The sequence below is a fragment of the Pyrgilauda ruficollis genome, unplaced genomic scaffold (assembly GCF_017590135.1).
Source record: "Pyrgilauda ruficollis isolate IOZ18807 unplaced genomic scaffold, ASM1759013v1 scaffold43, whole genome shotgun sequence".
NCBI classification, from domain to species: Eukaryota; Metazoa; Chordata; class Aves; order Passeriformes; family Passeridae; genus Pyrgilauda; species Pyrgilauda ruficollis.
The window spans coordinates 1,941,678-1,949,763 of NW_024525823.1; positions in this window are offsets into that span (position 1 = coordinate 1,941,678).

Consider the following 8,086-nt stretch of genomic DNA (forward strand, 5'->3'; position numbering starts at 1 on the left):
CAACTGGAGTGCCTCCCACAGACTACAGTTCTTCAAACGCTGCTCTTGTGTGATCTCCAGGGGCAGAAAGCAGATACCAGCTCCACCGTGTTGCAGGGGAATCTGCTCTGACACCCAGAGTGCTGCTCTTGTGTGAGATCCCTCACATGGAGTGCATCCCTTCAGGAAGAAGCTGCTCCAGTGGGTCTCCCACGGGGTCATAAGTCCTGCCAGAAAACCTGCTCCAGTGTGGGCTCCTCTCTCCACAGGTCTACAAGCCTTGCCAGGAGCCTGCTCCAGCACAGGATCCCCACAGGCCACAGACTCCTTTAGGCACCATGTCTCTGGCATAGGATTCTCCAGGGGCAGAAAGCAGATACTAGCTCCACCGTGTTGCAGGGGAATCTGCTCTGACACCCAGAGCACCTCCTCCCCCTCCATCTTCACTGACCTTGGTGTCTGCAGAGCTGTTTCTCCCATGTGTTCTCACTCTTCTCTTTGGCTGCTGTTTCCACAGCCATTTTCCTTCCTCCCCACCCTTTTCCAATCTGTTATCCCAGAAGCTCTACCACCATCCCTGATGGGCTCAGCTGTGGCCAGCAGTGGGTCCATCCTGCAGCCAGCTGGCATTGGCTCTGTCAGACACAGGGGGAAGCTTCCAGCAGACAAGCCTTGCCAGGAGCCTGCTCCAGCACAGGATCCCCACAGGCCACAGACTCCTTTAGGCACCATGTCTCTGGCATAGGATTCTCCAGGGGCAGAAAGCAGATACTAGCTCCACCGTGTTGCAGGGGAATCTGCTCTGACACCCAGAGCACCTCCTCCCCCTCCATCTTCACTGACCTTGGTGTCTGCAGAGCTGTTTCTCCCATGTGTTCTCACTCTTCTCTTTGGCTGCTGTTTCCACAGCCATTTTCCTTCCTCCCCACCCTTTTCCAATCTGTTATCCCAGAAGCTCTACCACCATCCCTGATGGGCTCAGCTGTGGCCAGCAGTGGGTCCATCCTGCAGCCAGCTGGCATTGGCTCTGTCAGACACAGGGGGAAGCTTCCAGCAGCTTCTCACACAAGGTCCTCCTGGAGCCCCTTGATACCAAAACCTGCTCACACAAGGGAACTCTGCACAGTTTGGGTCTTTTATACTTTCTGTAGATGAAACCAGCTTGAATAGGTGCAGAGAAGGGAAGTGGGAGGAGCAGTGTGTCTCTGTGGAGGACTGCAGATCATGAAGGGGATAGCTGGCTACTCTAAGTGAAGAGACTACATTTGGTTCAAGAACAATGACAACTAAACTCCTCAGCACTGGAAACTGGAAATTAGAAGATGATGTCTCCTGCTTTCCAGAACAAAGAGGGAAATAGTGGGCAGTTTTAAAGTGCCTGATGGGTGTGTTAAATGTCATATAGAACATGATTGCCTGGTATAGAAAAATAATGAGAAAAAATCAACCTGATGATCAGCTTCAGTCTGTGTTGCTAACATTGGATTTACTGCAGGATAACCAGGATACAGACTCCAGCACAATTCAATTTTCTTTAATAAACTTTGAAGGATAGAAAATTTGAGAGATTTATTTTACAGTAAGTTTTTAAATGTTATATGTCTTTCTTTAACATTGTACTGTTTAATTTTAAAATATATCTAGTTCTTCCCTGTGTATGTAGCAACCCAGCTCTAAGATAATTACATTGCTTTTGTTACAATCAAGCTAAATTACTCTGAGGTGATGTCTCTAGTGCCCTGATCACATCTCTGCTGTACTCATATTTATTCCAGGGCACCAAGAGGGAGGCTGCCTTTTGGGATTAACTAAGAATGAATAGGTGCCCTATTACCTCCCTCAATATTTCAGGCTAAAGTTTAAGTTCCTCAACCATTGCCTGATTGTCAGAGAACTCCCTGAGACAAATGTGTTTAAAATGCAGAGACAAGCCCCGAGGCATTGTCATCTCGTGACCCTTCTCTGTCCATATTTCTGAATGTCAAATTTTTTACTCTGAAGCAAGGTCATGTTACGAGAGCAAGGTATCAGCCTTTTCTTGGACAATTACTTTTAAAATCCAGGCAAGGTTTTGGTAGATGTTGTGGCAGGCAACACAGAGCTGTAGTAATGTTGGAACCCAGGATGACTCCAGAGTCATGGCTTATGTCTGTGATGAAACCCCGAGGTTTTTCATTCTCTAACCTTGTGACCTAGTTCTCCAGTGAGAAAATGTGTGGGTCTAGACTGGGGAAGAGCTAGGATATAGCCTGGCCAAGTCAGTGGAGTGGATGTCACAGCACAGTTTTTCTGCAGTATCTCAGCACATGCAAGTCCAGCCCTTGTACTCTGCCAGTGGACAGGTAGCAGGTTTTCTTCATGCTGACCATGGCTCACTGCTGGCAGAGCAGCTTTGTGAAGGGGATGATGAGGTTTTGCAAGGAATTCTAAACTTGTGGTTTCAAACACTTCCTGGGCCAGGCCTGTCACAAGAAGGGCTGATGGGGGGTGTCTGTGAGTGTGTACATGCTCAACCCCGATGAATTGACCAGCAACTTCAGCACCTGCTCCAAGGTTTTATGAATCTCACTTGATTCCATAGAATGGGCGTAGAGCACTATTTTAGGAAGTAAAAATAGTGATCTTTATACAATGACAGATAACAATAGGTGAAGGAAAGTAATGTTAAATGACCGCCTAAGTGGAAACTGAGAGATCATTGCTGTAAACAAAAAATCTGGATGAAATCCAAATGTATAGCCAGAACAAACTTGTTTACCAATCAAGCAGGAAAGGTGCAATAAATTATCTACATTCTTGTTAATAATATCTCAAAGAAAACACGTGTATGTGCATCGATGCTTGTTCACCCTAGAACTGCCAAACTTGAATGTACTGACTTAGAGGAAACTTGGCAATTTAAACCAAAGTACAAAATTCCTAGCATGGCTATAGACTACTATAACCACAACGTTTCAGTTCATTGTATTTAAAAGTACCATTATTTTGATCAGAAGTACCAGGTACAAGTAGTTCAATACAAGAGATAAAAGTACCAGGTATGAGTTGTTCAATAAAAGAGATAAGTGCTTTGGAGGACAGACATGTTTGCACTCAGGGACATAACACTGGTATGTTATCCAAAAGGCAATACACAGCTGCAGTGGAGGATCTAGAGATATCAGCTTTGGCCTGGATCATTAGGCTTTGCTTAGTTTGTTTGCAAGAATATTTGTCCAATAGCATCCACTTAAACATTTCTGTAGGCTTTCATCTGCATTTTTTAGCCAAATTCTTACTGGAGATTCTTGAAGATGAGGCCAGACATAAGCACAGTCACACAGACCTGCACGATGCCCATAAGAACCTAGATTTTCTCAGTGTAAACCAATTCCATGTCAGAAGAACCATTGCACAACATTATATCCAAGCTAATAAACCTTATCTCTGTCTTGAATATAATTCAATATCTGGTTTTATTAACTTGAGCCTCTGCTGTACATCTTTTAATGTCCTCTCCAGTAAGATACTCAAGACTGTAGGCACTGACCTAATTCAGTGCAGATTTTTCACAGCACCAACTGAGTTCTAAGTTATTGAATACAAGAAGCTGCACTACTACCACATCCCTGAAAAACAGGAGCCATGAATCCCTTTCATGCATGATGTGTGTGAGCCTGTGAGAACAAATCACATTAAAACAAACAAAAACCCCCACTCAGCTCCTTTCTGCAGCCTGGGCACAGATACAAAACCATGAAAATATAAATAAATCATTTATAGAGCAAGCAAAGGAGCATGGCCTCAGACGTTTCAAGAACTGTCAGGCAGAAGATTACCTAGCAAAATCAGGAACCAACTGAACAAGTTTTTTGGGATTGAGATGTTTCACTCAAGTGTCTCAGTGCTCTCTCAAGTCACTTCTTAGCTCACACCCAGCACCTCATGTCCTAACCGTCCTCAAGGGCATTCTCATCATTTTCACTTGTGACCAGCAGAGCAGACCACTGCAACAGGATCTCAGTTTGGCACAATGACTCAACCTCAGAAATCTCATGGGTGACTCATTCAATAGAGGATAGGCCCAGCTGGAGGTAACAAAAGTCCCACCAGCCTTAGATAATTGCTCACATTTAAACACCAGTGCTCATCTTAATAGTACTTTCATAACAAAGACGTACTTCAGGTAGATATATCCAAATTGTTCCTGGATGAAAGTCCTCATTTAACATCTTCATTTTCACCTTGGATTCTGGAATAGCTTTTACTAGACTTAGTATCAAATAAGTAAATCTTTTCCAGCTAAACCCAACTTGCCTGGATTAAAAAATCTACAGTGTGAAGTAATGCAAACAGTTTATCCAGTTCTGCTGAGCTGCATTTTTTGTTGTTGTTTCCCAAAGGGAAAAAAAAAAAAAAAAAAAAAAAAAAAAAAAAAAAAAAAAATTTTTTAAAAAAAAAAAAAAAAAAAAAAAAGACTACTTATTTCTTGAGAACAAGATCTTTATTTATAAAAAAAAGCACACCAAGCTCTTAGTCAAACATTTTCATTGGAAGGACAGCAATCTGAGTAGAAATTTATGGCTATGAAAGCAGATGACCTTAAAAGGCTACTAACATGAAGAATTTCACGCAATAGCCATCTTATTCCCTGATAGCTTGATTATTTTTTAATTGCTACAGAATTCTTATTGTAATCTTAACTCTCAACTCACTGGAAAGTAACACCCCCCGACTGACTGGGGGGCAATGTCTGTTATTGGTTTCCAAGGTCTTTGATTCAGGGTATGTTTCCACTTGCCCATAAAACACTGTCAATGTCAAACGCTTTGTGCTGAGCCCTGTGCCAGACTTTCTCAGGCCAGGTCCTGCTTTCTTCTTCACGTTTTTGCTTTTCATCCTCAGAAGATTTCAGTCAAAACCGTATTACCTTTCACAGAACAAAACACGGGAAAAATGCAATGTTTTCCCTATACTAAAGAACCTTTTCTTTGAAGAGCTCAGGTGCTTCACTTGATTTTGTCTCAGGAACCTAATTGAAAACATAAAAGAAAAATTTCTTTCATGGAGATGTCTCCTGCCAAAAAATCCAGTTGTCCCAATTGTATCTCTTCTGCATTAAGGAAAGGCATTTGCACATTTTCCAGGGCAAATATGGGGTCCAGTTACTATGTGCTCAGTGACAGTCACTTGTAAGCATTTGAGATTGGGTACATGTCTCGGTTCCTACCGAGATGATGAGGTCTGATGAGGTCAACCTCTAAGCTGAGCTCCTAGCTCTGTCATTAAAATGGTGTTCAGCATGGAGCCACACAGGAGCAGTGCTGAGAGTCCCAGCAATCATGGCCACCACGAATATGAAAAACTCTCTTCTTTGTCTGGTTTGAATTGAAGATTTGAGCTTCCTTAAGAAACTGTCCTGTCCTGAGCGCTGGTTATTTGTGCTTTCTGGAATCAAGACAAGCGCCACACTTCTTGCTGAAGAAAACTTCCTATTCCATAGATTAATTAAACATTCTACCACACACAATGTGAGAAGACCTCTACCATAGATAATCATGTTGCTCAGCTGGGAAATCTGGAATATTCTATTCCAGCTGGAGCAGATGACAGTTCTCTATGTGACTGTATCTACCAGCCCCAAGAATCAGACAAGGATTAGTTGGGATGCAGTTTTCCAGAGGAAAGGCTGCTTCTGCAGACATTCATACACTAGGGTGGGGGCATTTTTAGCTTCTCTTCTCTCAAGGCCACACTATGGACATCACAGTATGGATTTAGCTGAGAAAACCTCTCCAAAAAGAACACAGATGTTTCAGCATAGTGGTACACAGCTATGGTTATCCAGTAGTATTTGCTGTAATTCTCTGAGCAATTTACTTTATTTTTTCAGAATGGTAAACAGGGGAAGGAAGAAATTTAGCTCATTCATAGACACTATCAATAACACCATGATTTCAAATACTGGTCCTGATGGGAACTGTCTCTCTCCTGAGCAGCAGGAGAGAAGTGGGTTTGCAGAGGTGCTGCTGGACTCCCAGAGGCTGGGAAAATGACAGGACAAGGGGGGGTGGTCCCTTGAAAGGGGTAGAAGGTTGTCATGACCTGCCTGTGACAAAAGGACCTGTGAGCTCCTTTTAGACCAAGTTCCCATGTGCACGCTGGAAGTGGAGAATCATATATTTTATCAGACAATTGGGAAACCTTTGAAAGATATGTACTTTCTGCTTCTCGTTCTACGCAGCCAGGTGGGAATTTTAAAATTATATAGAATGAAAACATTCAAGAATAACTCTCAATTGGCCTATTGCAGGAGGAATTGATGGGTTGAAAAGGACCATTTTTAGTCTGTTGAATGATTGGATAAAAGCAACTGTCTTTACTAAAGTCCCTGATGGATACCAAAGGGGATAGAACTAGTAATAGTTAGATGAAAACTTCCCAAATACAAGGATGTGGTGTAAGCAACAAAAGAAGGGTGTATTAATGAAAAAAAAATCCAGCAATTGTTGCAGTGTGATGTCATGATGGTACACTCCAATAAGCAATAGCTATTAGAATGAGACAGAAAATAAATAAATAGGTCTGTTGCAGCTAGCTACGGGTTTATTTATGAGAATAATGCTTTTAAGTACTGAACCAAAAGCATAGGTGCAATTCCTCTAAATATCAAATATTAAACATGCAGAACACATTCTAAGAGTGACAAGCATAGTAACAGAAAAGTGAAAGGAAGCTAATGAAATATAGGAAAATAATAATAATGCATCAATCAGTATTGACAGCAGAACTTTCTTATTTTAAAATTATGTAGCAATTTAGTCAAGGAAAGATGATGTCAAATCTAAAGACTTTCCACATGAATCAGTAATCTTTAGCAAAAAACTAAACAAACCATGAAAATTTAAAAAAAACCAAGAGAAGTCTATTGCATTGTTAGAACAGTCCCCACCTGGGGGAAAAGTTAATAAAGTGCCATGACAATTTAAATGCATTTCTCCTTATAAATAATTTATATATTTTCAGCATACTTAGTATTTCTGCCACTTAGGCCATATATAGCTGAGTCTGTGTAAAAGCCTATTATTATAATTCATGCTTGCTGAGATTATTTTTACTTGATGAAAGCATTTTGTGTTACCACACAGATTTCCTTATCTTGTTAACTGGAGAAACAGTAAATGTGTGCCTATATTTATTTCTCACTTGTCCCACAGCCTTCATCCACAAAAAAAAAGGGAATTTTCTTTGTTGAAGTGAATCTATGAAAAGCAAATGCTTCAAGGCTTTTTTTAGTCCTGTCCAGCTTAATTAGGGCAATATTTTAAAACCAGTTTGGCTACCCTATCTTATGGCCACTCTCACAGTTAGAAACTCAGTCCTCTGTGACATGGAAAACAGCAGAAAAGTTGGTTTTGCACTCACACAATTTAGAAGAGCTGGTTTCTTCATTCCTATATGGAAGATCTCAGTCAGACAGCAATAAGCCTGCCTTACTTCACTGCACATAAGAAAGGCTTCTCAGGACACAAGCAGCTTGAACAGCTTCTCTGCTGTTACACAGCACCCAGAGAAGCGTGAAAGTTGGTAGGACAGCTACTTTTAATCCAGCTTTGCAATCCACCCTCTGCTGTGCTCAAACAAGTCCATGATAAATTATTTACCTCTGCAGTGAGAGATGTAGTCTGTCACACAGTATGTGCCAGCCACATGAGATGGCTCAGAGATAAGCACACCCACCCTGACCTGCTCAGATGAAGCTCACACAGCAGCCCCTCACTGTCCTGCACATCAGACTGGTGCTGAACAAGCCTTCCAGAGTGCATTCTCCAGTGAACTCAAAACCCTGAGCTGTCAGATCATGAAAGAGAGGTGGCAGTTCTGACAGGTTTAATGAAAAACCAGCACAAGTGCCTTTTATGCCCAGCCCTCTGGAATGACCGGAAATTCAACTTTAAGCATGAAGAAGCAGAAATGCAGCTCATTTGCCATTATCCTTTACAAATGCAAAACTTTCTAAAGAAAGCTGTTGAAAGGATGGTCTATCAGAATTGGTTAAACATCACCTGCAGTGCAGTACTTTTCTTTCCCACCACAGGAATCTGTCATTCATGTGTCAGTCAGGTCA